At 36.0% G+C, this 16171-nt stretch overlaps 1 long non-coding RNA gene across 1 annotated transcript in view; it reads left to right on the forward strand.

Annotated features, from left to right (window-relative positions):
- Nucleotides 1-13062: 13062 nt before the first annotated feature.
- The window catches only part of LOC114676826 (uncharacterized), a 35952-nt gene continuing 32843 nt past the window's right edge, over nt 13063-16171 (forward strand). Inside the window, exon 1 of the long non-coding RNA XR_013415777.1 lies at nt 13063-13473. This is a non-coding gene — a long non-coding RNA (uncharacterized LOC114676826). The remainder of the gene's footprint in view (nt 13474-16171) is intronic.

The raw sequence follows: 16171 nt of genomic DNA on the forward strand, positions 1-16171 counted from the left end.
CATGGGATTGATTTTGTGTTTTCTTTCTACAAATGGAAAAGTGTAAAAGACAGAAGTTATGTATAAAGCAATGATAATAAATAAAGATGTTTTTATTGAGAGCTCTCTTTGAAGGAATTGTTGTATAGCTGTCAGTAGATACATTGTATGGGATGTGAAAGGGTAAACAAAAATAAACATAGGAGAGGAAAATTACCAGAAGAGGAAACAAGATAGACTTCTACAAGAAGAGAGATAAATAATGAAGAGCAAACCAAGAAAGGTAACGAATAAAATCAAAAAGAGAGAGAGGTAAATAATTCACTTTACACACAAGAATAACAGAATAGGTCACTAAGAAATCGAAATTAGGATACTTTCTAATATTTAAAAGAGAGGTTGGCAGAGGATGAAAAAGAAGCAATGAAAGAAAGGCTGATAGCCAAAGTGGAAAGTAATATGTGTTTTGATCACAAAATAAAAAATCTGAGAATGTGCAGTGCTTATAATTGGGGAGAATATGAGTATCTAGGACAAAAGGCAGGAATAATGAGCAAAACGAATAGGAGGTGTGACAGAATGCTGTTGGGAAAAGACATGTCAGTTTAAGTAAAAGTGGGCAGAAGAGAGTAGGTTAGACAGAGGTAACCAAAGTATGCTTTCCTTGCCGGTTAAATACTGCCAGTTATTACATTTTAAAAGGATTTTAAACAATTTTCCTTTTAAGAAGATAAGAAAAGAGAAATAGAATAGAATATGTATGCCACAAAGTCTGTATTTGGCTTACACGGCTTAACATATTATCTGATTCTTCACACAAAAAAAGTTTGCCAATCCTTGGACTAGCAGTGAAGGAAGTGGTGTTAAAAGCAGACGAGAAATAAAGTAAGATTGTCAGGACGTGATTGCAGTTGATGAGTAGTCAATGATTACATATATGTTGTTCAAATGATTTTTATCCTGTAGGAGAACATTACACTGGCTGTTTTGCCTTTTGAAAATGCAAAAGAAAATGGCTCATGCATACTACACACACTTGAAAGCAAAGCTTGTTCTAGAATTGAACGTTTTTATAAAATCAGTAAATTCTAATTAAATTGCCACCCTTTCCTCCATAAATACCCTGCACATTAGAAAGGAGGGAAGGAGGGTGTGGGGTTTTTTTTGTTTGTTTGTTTGTTTTGCTGTTACTTTCTTTAGTTTTTAAATTTTTAAACATATTTATTACCTACCTCATTCTTCTGGAAAAATCAATGAACTACACCATGCCATTTAGGGCATCTAATGTTTCCAAAGTTTACAAGTCTGTATATAAAATCAACTCTTCATATTCCCACATGAATAGGTATGTGATACAATCCTAAAAGAGCTAGTTATTTGTGATATGTCATTTCTTTCTTATAAGGTGATTGTACTTGCTTTATATAATCAATCACTTATACATTCTCTGTATTTACTATGAATGGTTCAATTTTGAAAACTAGTCTAGGAAGTTTGGATTAGGGTTGTGGGATACTTACGTTTTTAAAAGCCATGATTTGTAATGGTTGCCGAACTCTATACTGGCAATACTTCTACCACAACCAATATCCAGCACAGTGTCCCTGGATATAAACTTGGGGAAAGATTTGCACAATCACTTTTGTAACCCAATAGGAACCAGCTCAGCACAGTACTGGTTTCAGGTCTTGATACTTTTTAAGCATTGATTTAAAAAATCTGAGCCTATTCCAAGAAAGCAGTGGTTTGGTCTTCTTCTTTTTTTTTTTTTTTTTTCAGAATGGAGAGGTTTCTATGGGATCAATTTGCCCCACCACAATATAGGCTTGAGGCTAACTACATTATATGGAGAAATTGAGTTAAAATGTGAAATAGTTTCCAAATGAAATTTCAGTTTTCTGAGATATTACATTGGGAGTTGAACTTCAAGCACAAATAGCAAGCTTCCCACTGGTCATTTAGACCCTGACAAATGTGATCATTGCACTCAGTTATCAATTCTTGTAAAGCTTCTCTTTGATCTGAATGAATATGCTCATCATAAATATGAATTTTGTATGTTTCATAAATATTCAGTATTAAATTGAGGAGTTCACAATATTTACACTCAATTTCATGTGTAGTAGGGGAACAACTTCACAGCAACAAAAGGTTCCAAAACATTTCTGTTTTCTTAAAATATAAAAATAGATGACAGGCACCATTTTACTGAAATTTGAACAGTTTAAAGCGCCTGTGTTCAAACAAGAACAAAACACGATAGTAACAGAGCTATTGATATACACCCCAGGTAACATTTTGGAAATCAAAGTGATAAGAGAAAAATGAATAAATCTTTACTGTAGACAGCTGAACAAGTTTTGGATGTATGTGATTTCTTGTGCAGAAACCATGTAATATCATGAAATTTCTGTATTTAAATAAGTTGTTAATAAAAACAGTGGGAGCATTGTATGGCATATATACAATAGTCATTTCAAATTATCTTAGTAAAAAAAACACCTTTTGCCAATATCACATTATCATGCACATAGAAACTTTTATGTCCAATGAGAGAAATTAAAGACATAGTTACTGTCCAGGGATGAAAAATACATTTGACAGGGAATATTACAGTTCCATGGAATAACAAAACTACAAGGAAAGCACTATATATTTCTGATATTCAAAGATCAGCTTTATTGTTGAGTAGTACATAGTGTAATTAGAGACATGATACAAATTGGGTAGTGGTTCACTGCAAAAGTGACCAATTTTCACTGCTATCTTGTATGCCTCAAATGTTTTCAGGAGAGAGAAAACTTACGGTGATTATCTGAGCTACATGTCAGACCTAACCAATTATTGGAATTACAATACAAAAATTACTTGAGTTATCTATACAATAGTACCTGATGAAGTACAGAATAATTAGATCAAGGGATTTTTACATATTTACTTGCAAACTTTCCCTACTGTGCAAATATTTGCAGCCATGTCAATGACTGCAGAATTATCATGAATTAATATTGATCCTGATGCTGATTTTGATGATATTGATGTTCTCTATTCATCCTTATGCTCCTCAAAAGCTGTGGTCTCTCCAAAGAGTCAAATTAGGAGATACAATTTTAAAATGGGGTAATACTCTAAAATTACTTTAAAAACAAGTGGCTCAAACTCTGAAACTAGATTGAGTGGAATACAGAGCCATGTAATTAAATTCACATGTCCAGGAGACTACATTCTGAAAAAAAGTCAAAAACATTACCTCAAAGAAGCTATTCATTCCTTGTATCAGATTAAATATCTTGACTGAGAAAATGAGCACTGATTTCACCAATGTTAAAATTGTTATGAGTGAGGATGTTTCATCTTTTACATTTCTTAGCTCCACTGAAAAGCATAAATGAAGCTTAGTATTTTAAATCTTTTCTCTATTGTTGAAAGTTTTCTGTGTTCTTAATTGAAAGGAGCAAAACTGAACCAATGAATTTGACGGTGAACAAAAGATGAAAAGATGAATCAAGTGATGTGTTTTTAAAAATGAATAGGTTTTAACCTTAATCAGTAATCTGTGGACACAAGTTATAGAAACTGAGAAGAATGACCTCCTAGGTCATATGAGATATTGTTTAAAGCTGATAATTATGCTAAACTTGTCTTTTCTCTATTAAAAAATACATAGATCTCTTCAGTTATCAGCCTTTAACATGTGCAACCTTTTTCTGTGACTTGCACCTTGAGTGACTTACACTTCTATAGTCTTACATGTTTGACTAACGCCTAACATTATCTTTATGGTTTGCTTATGTATAGCTCAGATGCACCATAGTTAGCCAGGTTTCTCCAGAGAAACAGAATCAACAGGATATAGGAAGATACACAGAAAGAGATTTATTGGCTGGGCGCGTTGACTCAAGCCTGTAATCCCAGCACTTTGGGAGGCCAAGGCAGGCGGATCACGAGGTCAGGTGTTTGAGACCAGCCTGGACAACATGGTGAAACCTCGTCTCTACTAAAGATAGAAAAAAAAACTTAGCCGGGTGTGGTGGTGCACCCCTGTAATCCCAGCTACTCGGGAGGCTGAGGCAGGAGAAACGCCTGAACCTGGGAGATGGAGGTTGCAGTGTGCCGAGATTGCACCATTGCCCTCCAGCCTGGGTGACAGGGCAAGACTCTGTCTCAAAAAAAAAAAAAAAAGAAGAAGAAGAAAGAGATTTATCATGAGGGATTGACTCACGTGTTTATGGATGGTGGCTGAGAAATTCCACGATCTGCCATCTATAAGCTGGAGGCCCGGGAAAGCAAGTGGTGTATTTCCAGTCCAAATCTCCAGGCCTGAGAACCAGGAGAGCCAGTGGCAGAAGTCCCAGTCCCAGTCCCAGTCTGATAGCGTAAAAACCAAGGAACACCAGGAGAAGATGGATGTCCCAGCATAAGCAGAGAGAGTAAATTCACCCTTCCTCTGCCTCTGTGTTCTATTCAGCTCTCAACACTCTGGAGGTTGCCCACCCACACTAGGGAAGATGATCATCTCTACTCAGTCCACTAATTCAAATGCTGATCTCTTCTGGAAACACTTTCACTGACACTTAGAAATGATGTTTTACCAGCTACGTGTGCATCTCTTAGCCCAGTCAGTTTATCACATAAAATTAACCATCACAATAGTAAACCTATGCTCTTGAAATATAAGCTTTACACACTTCACCAATAATATTCTTAAAATAAGAGATTATATCATCACAATATGATAAAACATTCCAGTTAAGACATTTCCCACTTATATCTGCAAATATTTTCCTATTAATTGATAGGAGATTTTTATAAATTCTAAATAATATTGTTCTGTCTGTTGTTTACATTTCAAATATCTTTTCCAAAGTCAAGAACTCTTGCATAACTATGTTAATTTTTCTGTTGAACAGAGATAATTTTTAATATGGTAAAAAAATTTGTAAACAATGTATTTTTGTAGACATCTTAGGAATTTATACATTGAAGATGATGTCATTTGCAAATATAGTTTTACTTCTTTTTTTTTTGCAATCTGTATGCCCCTGAGTTATTTTTCTTGTCATGTTGTAGTATTTAGGATTTCTAGTACAATGTCAAATAAAAGTGATAAAAGCCAACGTCTTGGCCTTGTTCCTGATCTTAGAGGGAAAACATTCAGTAATTTGCCATTAAATATGTTGTTATTTATACATTTTTGTAGATATCATTTATAAGGCTAAGAAGATAGCTCCCTCCTATTCCTAGTTCACTAAGAGTTTTAACCTTAAATGGATGTTTAATTTTTGTCAAAGGTACTTTCCACACATCCATGAACATGATCATATGGTTTTCCTTTTTTAGTGTGAACATTTAACAAATTATACTGATTCATGTTAGAATGTTACACCTGTCTGAATTTCTGGGGGGAAAATACCCCTTGCTCTTGACATATTGTATTAGGCAAGGTTCTCTTGAGAAACAGAACTAACAAGAGATAGAGATAGAGACCGAGATGGAGAGATAGAGATAGCTAGCTAGATAAGAATTTTAAGAAATTGGCTCACACAATTAGAGAGATATGTAAGATGAATCAGCAAGACAGAGATCCAGGAAGGCTGGTGGTGTATTTCTAATCCCAGGGTTGGAAGGCTTGAGATTTAGGAAGAGCCAGTGATTTAGCTCAAGGCTGAAGACAAGAAAACACTGATACTCCAATTGAAAGGCAGTCTAGCAGCAGGGATTATCCTTACTTGGAGGAGGATCAGCCTTTTTGTTCTATTCAGGCTTTCAACTGATTGTATGTGGCCCACTCAGATGAGCAAGAGCAATCTCCTTTATTAAGTTTGTCAATGTAAATGGTAATCTCATCCAAAACACAGACACACCCAGAATGATGTTTTACAAATATCTGAGAACTCTGTAATTTTATGTCATTTTATATGTCAATCATAAATATTATCTTCTTTGCATATTGCTGGATTCTATTTGCTAAAATTTTGTGAAGACTTTCTATGTATATGTTCATTGGCAATTAGTCTGGTTTCTCTACTTGTAGTGGGTTTGTCTGGTTCTGATAACAAGAGATGATGACTTTATAAAATGAGTTGGAAATTCCTCTCTCTTATGTGCAGAATAAGTATTATTCATAATTTAAATGTTTGGCAGAGTTCACCTGTGAATCTACCTGTGTCTGCCCTTTTCTTTGATAGTTTTAAAGTACGAATTTAAGTTTTTTTTATTTATTTAGGGCCATTCAAGTCATCTATTGTATTAGTCAGGGTTCTCTAGAGGGACAGAACAAACAGGGTAGATGTATATACAAGGGGGAGTTTATTAAGGAGCACTGACTCACAAGATCACAAGGTGAGATCCCACAATAGGCCATCTGCAAACTGAGGAGCAAGGAAGCCAGTCCAAGTCCCAAGCTGAAGAACTTGGAGTCTAATGTTCAAGGGCAGGAATTATCTAGCACGGGAGAAAAATGTAGTCTGGGAGGCTAAGCCAGTCTAGTATTTTAGTGTTCTTCTGACTGCTTTTATTCTGGCCATGCTGGCAACTGATTAGATTGTGCCCACCCAGATTGACGATAGGTCTGCCTTTCCCAGTCCACTGACTCAAATGTTAATCTCCTTTGGCAATACCCTCATAGTCACACCCAGGAACAATACTTGGCATCCTTCAATCCAATCAAGTTGACACTCAATATTAACCATCACATCTATGTTTTAGACATGCTTTCCCTTTTTGTGTATTTCAAGGAATATGTCCGTTTTATCTAAGCTGTCAAATTTATTGGCATGAAGTCTATACTATTCCTGAACCTTTTTGAAACAGATACTAAGACAAAATTCAATATGCAAAACAGTAGAGGGGAAAATGCCTGTGAGAGAAAATGTAGTAGGAGCCAGGAGAGGTTGGTTGCTTCTGCTTCCTGCTCCTTAGAATTCAGCTACTATGTAAAGAATGACTGCAAAGTGAAAAGCCTATGCTGTATGAAGAGTCCTCAGAAGATGAGATGCTACATGAATAAAGAGAGGAGCCCAAGGCACCAGATATGTGAGTGAGTGGCAACAATTTGCAAGTGAACACTCCAGTAACCACCATTTGAGTGAGAGAATTGTCAGGCCTATTCTTTCTGAGTTTCTTACCCACACAATTGCAAGCAAAACAATTTTGGAGAGAGCAAGGGTAATAGATAAGTTGCAATAAATAACTGAAGTAGGTACAGCTAAAGAATAAGAGAAATTTCTAGTTCATCTGCTTAGATGCCAAGCACATCTCACCTCCAAAGTTGGAATATGAAGAGGAAGGTCATGGAGAATTCTACAGAAAGCTGTTACCTCTTCGAGTTCATGTTAAGAGTTTGTTAACCTGGAGTCACACCTGGTCACCAGGGCCACCAGCCAGAAAAAAAAAGAGATGGACACAAAGCGTAGGAGAATAAAGACAAGCATTTTTGTGTCTATCTGTTCCTGTATTTCATTGTGGTCACCTTCAGAGAGTAATGGCTGCATCTTTGCTTATATCTTTCAAATTTTGTACACATCCTCTTTTGGACAACTCAAACATGGAAACATACAGGGAGAGAGTCCTTGGAAAACATTTTTCCCAACGTAATGAAGGCAAGATTATCTTATTAAGTTCCAAGATAAACAGTCTGCTGGGATTTGGGTTGGAATTATATAATTATATCTAAGATATATTTGGGAGGACTTGCATTGCTAGGATGTGCACTGCTTGCTGTGCAATGAACACTTGCCTAAGACTTGCATATGCCTGCTATGCCATGAAGATTTCTGTTATTTTAAATTTTCTTATTCAGGAGCATAATAATATATTTTTCTCTCTGATCAGTATTTGTAGTGGGAATTCCAGCTGAAGATTCTAATGTTTGTTCCTTTCGAAAACAACCAAAATACTCCTTTTATAATTTTCAGAGTTAGCCTCCTGACTAATCTCTCCATTCCTTTTTCCTAGAATTTTTCTTAGTACATCTTGGAAACACTAAATTTATTCTTCATTTTTTACCAGTTGTTCAATAAGTTTTTTAAATTTTATGGACAATTTTAAATTGATTCTTTTCTATGTTGGTATGTATTTGTTTCATGTCTGTTTTTTCTTTATATTTTCTTGTTCTCTTATAATGCACACTTTTTGTTCATTGAGCATCCTGAATGTGCTTATTTCAAAGTCTATGTCAAACTCTTCCAAAAAAATCACCTTTATCTAGAGTGAATTCATATTTTGAGTTTTCATTTTGTTGGCTGCCATTCTTAGTGATAGACGTTCTTTGGCTCTCAGGATCATTTTGAGACAGAAGTTTCAGGGTTTCTTCCTTTGTTTTTTCCTTTGGGCTCTCTCTGCCTTCTTGTTTTGGCTTTAGCTCCGTAGTGACATTGGTGATAAAAACAAATCAGGTCAGTTCACGGTAGGAGACTCTTTCCTTTTCCCTTTTACTTCCCTGAGCCCAGAGGACTCTATAAACTGTGTCTAGCGAACAACATAGTTCCATTTCTTTCCGCCTCAGCTTCCTCTCAGAGGTAACTTAGGCCTGTCTACAACCCGACTTCAGGCAGTAGTTTTGTTTCTGGTCTCCTTCTTGCATGAAATACTTGCAAGGAAACCCTAACTATAGGAGCATAGCTCTCAACCACAACTACCTGTCTTGGATCTTGGAGCCCACCATGCCCATAGGTTCAGCCCGGTCCTACTCCTATGCATCTTATTGAAGATGATAAATCGGTTCCTTAAATCTTCTTTGGTTCCATGGAAGAAAACACTTTCAAAAATGCATCCTTTCTCTGAAATCCAGCATTTTTATTTATTCTGATGTACTGTTTCTTAGGCTTCAGATTATGGTTACATATATTGGATCAATGGAACAAATTGTCACTGCAGGTCAAAGTCTTCCATTGATTCTTTAACTGAACAATTTTTTCCTGTAGATTCTTATCCTTTTGTATTTTGCTTTGATTTTTTTATATGGTCACTCATTATCAAGCAAAAGGGAGATTTGTCTGTATGAATGTTTGCCAATAATCAGAATGTGTGGTTACCATAAACACTACTCTTTCTTTACTTGAATATGAATATGTTTTCATATTTCACTGTCTACCAAGCTTTTAAGTAATATGAAACCACTTGTGTGAAATGATATCTGACATAAGCATTTGGGAAATTACAATATTTGAAATGTATTGTTGATGTCATTTTTTCTATCCTACTCCAAACAACAAATCTTTTCTTTTCAGAGTGATGCCTCTTATTCTGTTGCAGTCACTCTTTTCCTCCTAATACCTAATTCTTGTTTCTGGAACAGATGACTACAGGAATATACTGTCTTCAAACTAATGTATGAAGAAAGGAACTATGGTGAGAGGAGAGGAGAAATACTCTGATTTCCACTCACAACACAGCATTGATGTAGTCATGGTACCCTGACCAATTTTCTTACCCAAAGGAGAAACCAGGGGGAAGGGTAAAATGAGGATGATCGACTCTTGTGTTTTGCATTCATTTTCATTACCTTTAATTAATTGGGCAATGCCTTATACTTGAATTCATTACAATTCCTCTAAAATCTTAGCAATGAGTAAACATACAACCCTAGTTTATGCTGCTGTGTGGCTAGTGAGGGGAGCTCTTCAGGGATATCTTGAACAAGTCAGGACAGAATATGCCAGGCATCACTAGTCATTTTAAAATGAAAGAACCCACAGGATTAAAGCAGCAATGGACAGAGCTAGTGCGCAGAGACTCACGATGTGAACAAGTATTCTGAGGAGGGTATGAGTATAAAGCACAACTGGGACAGTAAACCAATTGCCTTAATGAGAAGGGAGGCTTCACTGAGCACTTCTATATGCAGTCTTGTTTTTCTGCTTCTCTAAAAACCTTTCATTCTTTTCTCCTTAATTGAATTTCTATTTACTTCAACTGGTTCCTCTGACATCTTGTTACACATACTCTTTTGTGAGTAATGAAAAAATCTTTACAACACATTACAAGAATTTTAGCTTTGTACGTTTTTCATGCTTTTGTCTTTCACGGAAGTTTCATGAAACTGCACAAACTTTCTCATTAATTTAGTCAGCACGTTTTATAATAAAGGACTGAGATGAATTGATAGTATTTGTAAGATAAGCAATGTACTCTGTACATATATATTTTGAGTTTGTTTCTTTCCTTCTCCTTGACCTCCCAATTAAACTCGAAATTGTGTATTCTACCCCAGAATACAACGGTCTCCCTTAACATTTTTAAAATAATATTATTTTCATTCCTGACGTAAGTGCAGAGTAAGCAGTTTGCTATGTTTCCTAGAGAGTTAACAAAACTTGAAGTCCTCTAAGTGCTGTCTTTATTTTGGCATTGATTCAAACAAAGGTCTACAGGGGCTGAAACATCAAATGCTCTCTGCCAATCTGCTATCTTTCATGTCACTTTAGAAAGTGGCTTCTAATTTTTTAACTTAATTTCTTCCATTATCTTTTTTTGCCCATGTGGTTTTGATCATTTAAAGTCTGTAAAGAAGAATTGAACGTTAGCATCAATGGTGACACTGTGATCATAATGCGGTCTAGGTGAGCTTGCAATGTAGCTAGCAAGCTGAAGCTGCAAGGTAGGCATACAGGAAACATACCAGGGTTTCTGGCCATTTTGTTTTCTTTCTACTTTTGCTACTTATTAAAAAATCTTTCTGAGTTCCCTCAAGCTCTACTGTCTGGGACTATAACTTATGCAAAGACAAGAAAGTTGGCTTCTATTATAATAATAGGTATTTCAAAAAACTAACTTAAAAATTTCTTTTTCTTTGAAATATTTTCCATATGTGTGAACTCAGTGAAAAGTAAAAACGTTTAAAAACTGATGTGTATCTATTGAGTTAAAACAGAAATGAAATATAGGAGGGGGCGAGTCTCAATGTAGAAAGGAAGTGGGTGGAGCATAGGAATAAATCTCTGCAGTGTCTTTTTCTTGTCTACGTAGTGAAGTGTCTCAATTGCAGATTGGAGAAATATAGCACTCACTAACCCCAACTGAGTGGGTATTGCCCTTTTATTATCTCTCCTTTTAATTCCTAGGTCATTGCCCAACTGTGCCAAATACTGGCATTTAGCCATATTGTGAGGGTATCAAATTTACAGTTGCTTCAATGTTTTGCATTCTTTCATGTGAATGCTGTAGAGGAAAGGCCCAGTGTGGAGATACAGAGATGCCTCTTCTCTCCCTGCTTTCACTGCCTACAGCTCCCCTTACCACTCTACCTGTTCCCTGCATTTCCTTGGAGCCTTTAGCCCCGCCTCTTTACTCCTATGAAAGGTGGGGTGGGCCCAAGGGCAGGGCTTCTTCCACCCTCTTCAATGCTCTTTTGCCCACTTCTTGGCCTGCCTCCTCTCCAAAATGGTCAGAGACAGCCCCACTTACCCTGAGTGGATTTCCTTATCCCATCCCCTTTTCAATAGCCTTCAGAAGTTCTTATAATAAATTACCGAACTCACAGAATGTAGACACCTAGAATCTAGTTTTTCTGCTAAAATATAATTTTTTTCCAGCTTTATTGAAGTATAATTGACAGTTAAGCAAGGTATATATTTAAAGCATACGACTTGATTTGATATATGTATAATTGTGAAATAATCACCACGCTTAAGATGATTAATATATCCATCACCTCACATAGTTACCATCTTTGTGGGGGTGTGTGTATAGTTCAAACACTTAAGATCTTTGCTGTTAGCACATTACAAGTGACACAACACAATATTGTTAGCTATAGTCACAGTGCTATATATCAGGTTTCAGACTTTACTTCTCCATTATTTCCACACATCCACCCAGGACCCCCTCCCCCACAGCATCTGCCAGATCCTGGAAGTCACCATTCGACTCTCTGGTTTCTAGAAATTTAACTTTTTTTATTCCACATACAAGCATAATTTCTTCCAGCTTCATCCATGTTGTTGCAGATGGCATGATTTCCTTCTTCTTCCTTTTTTTTTTGAGATTGTGTCCGGCTTTGTCACCCAGGCTGGAGTGCAGCGACACAATCATAGCTCACTGCAGCCTTGAACTTCTGGGTCCTTCTTTTTAAAGGCTGAATAATATTCCATTATATGTATGGAAGTGATGTATGCAACCCGTGTATTACTTACTTAAAAGGAAAAGCCTTCCCTTTATTTCTGGGGACTGGGACACAGAGCAGCAATTCAGCTGCAATCATACAAAGAACCACACTCAAGGAACAGGTGGAGGAACAAGACTGAAGGAAATTGGGTCCCCCGTTCTTCATTTAGCTGACCTGCTCCTCCTGACCTGGCCTGCCAAGCTATCACAACAGGAAAAAAAATACATTTTTATTTAAGCTATTGTGTTTGGAATTTCTCTTATTAAAGCAATGTATTTGTTGTTGTTGTTCTTAGTTCAGAGATGAACTTTTGGTGTAATACCTCAATATCCCAGTGCCCTAGTTAGCAGGAAGAAGAAAAGGTCTAGAAAGTAGAGAGAATGTTACTTAGAATAAACATACCTAGGTTACCATATCAAAAATTATCCCAATATAGCAAACTTGAAGGAAAGTAATTGAGGGTGAAGGAAAGTAATTGAGGGTGATGGAAGGAGTTTCTCAAGAGCAGACAATGAAGGTGACACTTATGTGACCAGGAAGAGAAAGAGGTATTATTCAATCTGTCATCTTGCAATAAGGCAACCAACGGTAGAATTGGCTGCTGCTAACCTACATTTGCCCAAATTACTGATCATTTATTTTGCCTCCATGATTACTTCTCCTGTCTTTAAAAAAAATTGAAATAATTGTAAATTCACAAAAAGTTGCAAATAAATGTACATGGAGGTCCTATAAGCTCACACTCAGTCTTTTCCAGGGCTAACATCTTAAATAACTATAGTACAATATTGAAATGAGGAAATAGACATTGTTACAAGCCATAGAGTGAATTCATATTTCAAAAGTTTGTATATACACTCAACTGTGCATGTATGTATGTGTGTGCCAAGCTCTATGCAATTTTCTCATGTTTAGCTTCATGTAACCAGTGCCACAATCAAGATATTTATCTGTATCTGAAACACAAAATTCTCTTATGTCACCTCTCTATAGATTCATTTATTTTCTCATCTTCCATCTCCAACTCCTGACAAACACTAATCTGTTGTCCATCACTATAATTATCTTACTTCACAAATGTTGCATAAATGGAATTGTGTAGTCTGTATCCTTCTGAGATTGGCTTCTTTTGACTCCACAAATTTCCTCAAGGCTTAGCCAAGTTGTGTATGTCAATAGTTTTCTCCTTGTACATGGCTGAATCATATTACATGATGCAATATCTCGTAACTTATGTAACCATTCACCAGGTGACAGATGTTTGAATAGTCTTTAGTGTTTGGCTACCATGAATAAAGCTGCTGTGAACACTATTGTACAAGTTTCTTTATGGAGATAAGTTGTCATTTCACTTGGATATACACCCAGGAGTACAATTTCTGAATCATGTAAGTTCATTTTTGTTTTAAAAGGAACTGCCAAACTATTCTTCAAAGTGGCTATACATTTTACATTCTACTACCAATGTATAAGAGACCCACTTTCTCTGCATAATTACTAAAATTTGGTGTGTCACTTTTTTGTTGTTAATTGTAGCCATTTTGATAGGTGTGTGGTGATATCACATTGCTTTTCATTTGCACCTTCTTAATGACTAATGCTATTGAATATCTTTTCATATGCTTGTCATCTGTACTTTCTCTCCAGTGAAGTGCATTTTCAAGTCTTTTGCCTATGTTCTAATTGTTGAATGCTGAATTTTGAGAGCTATCTATATATTCTAGATAGAAGTCTTTTGTCAGACCTATGATTTGCAAATGTTTTATCCCAACCTGTAATGTGTTTTCCATTCTCCTTAAAGACTCTTTCTGGGAACAAAAGATTTTAATTTTGATGAAGTCGAGTTGCTTTTTTTATTTTTATGAACCTTACTTTTTGTGTCAAGTTTAAGAATTCATTGCCAATTCTAGCTTGCAAAGATTTTGTTCTATTACTTTTCCTAGAAGTTTTATACTTTTATGTGTTGTCTTTAAACCCATGAGACATTTTGAGTTAGTTTTTATGAGTTATGAAGCATAGGTTAAGGTTCATGATTTTCCCTATAGATGTCCAGTACTTTCACACCATTTACTAAAAATGCTATCACTGTTTCATTGAATTTCTTCGGCTCCTTTGTCAAAAATTAATTGGACGTATTTTTGTGGCTCTATTTCTGGGTTCTATTTCTGTTTCATTACTCTGTGTGTCTATCCTTCCACTGGTATCACATTGTTTTAGTTACTGTAGTTGTATAGTAAGCCTTGCTATTAGGAAGTGTGATTTCTTCTACTTTATTCTTTTTTTACAAGAAAAGAATATCTTGGCTATTTTATGTCATTTCCCTTTTTGTACACATATTATAATAATCTTGTCTACATCTACAAAATTCCTTGCTGAATTTTTGGTAGGAACTGTGTTATACCTACACATGAATTTAAGCATTGACAACTTGTAGACATTCTTTATGAGGCTGAGAAAATTCGCTCCTATTCCTGCTGCTCTGAGGGTTTTTAGCATAAATCAGTGTTTCATTTGTCAAATGCTTCTTGAGTGTTAATTGATATTATCATATGGATTTTTCTAATTTAGCCTGTTGATATGGTGGATTATATTGATTGATTTTCAACTAATGGGCAAGACTTGAATAACAGGAATAAATTCTAGTTAGTCATAGTATATCATTGGTCTTATATATTGTCAGGTTCCATTTACTAAAATGTTGTTGATGATTTTTGCATTTAAGTTCCTGTATGCATTTCTCTCTTTTGCATGTAATGTTTGTCTAGTTTCGGTATCAGGGTGACACTGTCTTCCTAGAATGAGTTACAGAGTATCCTTTCTTCTTCCATTTTCTGGAAGAAATTGTGTAAATGTGGTGTTCATTCTTCTTTGGTAAAATTCTCTATTGCAATTACCTGGAATTTCTTTTCCAGGATCTTGTAAACTAAAAATTCAAATTATTTAATCAGTATGGGACTATTCTGGTTATCTTAATCTTGGTTGAATTTGGTAATTTGTGCTTTTTAAAACATTCTGTTATTTTAAATAAGTTGCTGAGTTGATGAATGAAAAGTTGTTCCTGGTATTCCCTTATCAGCCTTAGGAGATTTCAGTCTGTGTGGCTGAGTCTAGGGATTTATGGGCTCAGAATGGGGGAGTGCATGCTGATTGGTCCATGGGCAGGGCCTGGAAAAAGCACCATTCAATTGGCTAAACGTTCTTGAGGAAGTTCTCACTCCAATCCTAGACTCTGCCCAGAAATGGCAGTTCAGTTTCAGGCTTCAGGCTGTCTCTAGCTTGAAGGTCAGATTTTACTGTCTGCCTAGCAATTTGTCTGTCTTCTGCCACTATCAGTAGTATTAGTTCATTCTCACATTGTTATAAGGAAATGTCCAAGACTGGGTAATTGATAAAGGAAAGAGGTTTACTTAACTCACAGTTCTGCATGGCTGAAGAGGCCTCAGAAAGCTTACAATCATGGCAGAAAGCACCTGTTCACAAGGCAGTGGGACAGAGTGAGTGCCAGCAGGGTAAATGCCAGATGCTTATAAAACAATCAGATCCCATGATAACTCACTCATTATCACAAGAAAAGCATGGGGGAAACCGCCCCCCTCATTCCATTACCTACCACTAGGTCCCTCCCATAACACGTAGGGATTATGGGGATTACAATTCAAGATCTGTGGTTAGGAAAGGTGGAGACACAGCTAAACCATATCAGTCAGCTAGCAAGAAATTCTTAGTTTTCTTTTATCTGAGACTATATACATTTCCTTTTCCTTTCTGAAGGATATCTGCCCTTGACATAGAATTTAGGGTTGACAGTTATTTCCTTTCAGTGCGTGTAAATATTCCATTTTCTTCTCTGGCATCCAGAAGTAATTTCTCATCTGGTTTTAGATGAGAAATCTGTTGTTACTGATTGTGGTATTCCTTTGTAAGATATACTTCATTCCTTTGGCTGTTTCTAAAAATTTGTTTTGCCTTTAGTTTTCAGAAGTTTAGTTATGATTTGTCTTGGTATGAATTTTCTTGAATTATACTTTTTGGGGTTCACTCAACTTCTTGATTCTGTGGGTTCATGTCTCTTACCAATTTGAAGAA

This window comes from Macaca mulatta, chromosome 3 (assembly GCF_049350105.2).
Source record: "Macaca mulatta isolate MMU2019108-1 chromosome 3, T2T-MMU8v2.0, whole genome shotgun sequence".
Classification (NCBI taxonomy): domain Eukaryota; kingdom Metazoa; phylum Chordata; class Mammalia; order Primates; family Cercopithecidae; genus Macaca; species Macaca mulatta.